Below are 1037 nucleotides of genomic sequence, written 5' to 3'. Positions count from 1 at the left end.
CAGAGTCTTAGATTTCAACAGTGAAATAGGGGACATGCAGGTAATTTAGGAAAAAAGCCAGCATACCTGGCAGGTTGATTTCTGTTTGGCAACTCCCAAAACTTTAAGACACGAGGAGACGGTAAGAGGGTCAACAGGCTCTTGCTAGGAGTGTCACTGTCTGAAGCTGAGGTGATGGTGCTGAAGCTCTCTTCCTAAACCAAACTGTGGCCACTAAACCTCTTAGGAAGAAATGAGATGACAATCCTAAGTAATTTCTCAGTCTTCCCTTTCTTTTAGCAGTAATCGCGCCTCAGATAAACCTCTTTGGCTACGATACTGCCACTGCGCAAAGCTCACCCTTCCCTCCCTTAACAGCCAGTTTAAAATCAACGTGCCAAGTGCAAAATGTTAGCCCTCTTCATTGCCACCTTTGAAACTTCAAATACAAGTTGTATATCCACAAGCTACATGAGAACATTCTTCCATATTTCACTGATATAACCATTCTGTTCTGAGAATAAGTTACTTTACTTAAATTGTTACATCTTCCTTAAGTAAATGGTGAGGTACATGTACTCCCCAAATTCACTTCATATTAAACACCTGACTGCTTGCTTACCTGGTGGAGAAACAATCTTTCCTGTGACCTCAACCATCTTTGGGCTGGTCTAATAATCCAACAGGTATGACACAGGTTAGCAAATGAAAATGGACAAATGTAAGATATGCATAGGCGGGAGAACCTCACTTACAGGAGAGAGTCAGAAAACCTACACACAGAAGAGCATAAATGAGACAGCGATGATGTGAGGTGCCGTGGTTATTTTCTATGATAAAAATATCTCCTTACATATGTGGGAAAATATTTGTGATATAATACAAGGTGCTGGAACCACTGAACGGGAAAATTATCGGGCCCCCTACATGACATCCTCCACCAAGATCAATTCTTTAATTGATTTTACCATCCACTCATAACTAACATAAAACAGAGCTATCTGAAACATACCAAGAGATCTAAAGTGAAAGAATGGGGAAAATATAGTACACGAACA

At 40.5% G+C, this 1037-nt stretch overlaps 1 pseudogene; it reads right to left on the bottom strand.

Annotated features, from left to right (window-relative positions):
* Positions 1-268: 268 nt before the first annotated feature.
* Positions 269-336, bottom strand: LOC128781151 (U4 spliceosomal RNA; annotated as a pseudogene).
* Between the last annotated feature and the right edge of the window lie 701 nt (positions 337-1037).

The sequence above is a fragment of the Desmodus rotundus genome, chromosome 5 (genome assembly GCF_022682495.2).
Source record: "Desmodus rotundus isolate HL8 chromosome 5, HLdesRot8A.1, whole genome shotgun sequence".
NCBI classification, from domain to species: domain Eukaryota; kingdom Metazoa; phylum Chordata; class Mammalia; order Chiroptera; family Phyllostomidae; genus Desmodus; species Desmodus rotundus.
This window is presented reverse-complemented; position numbering and strand designations above follow the sequence as displayed.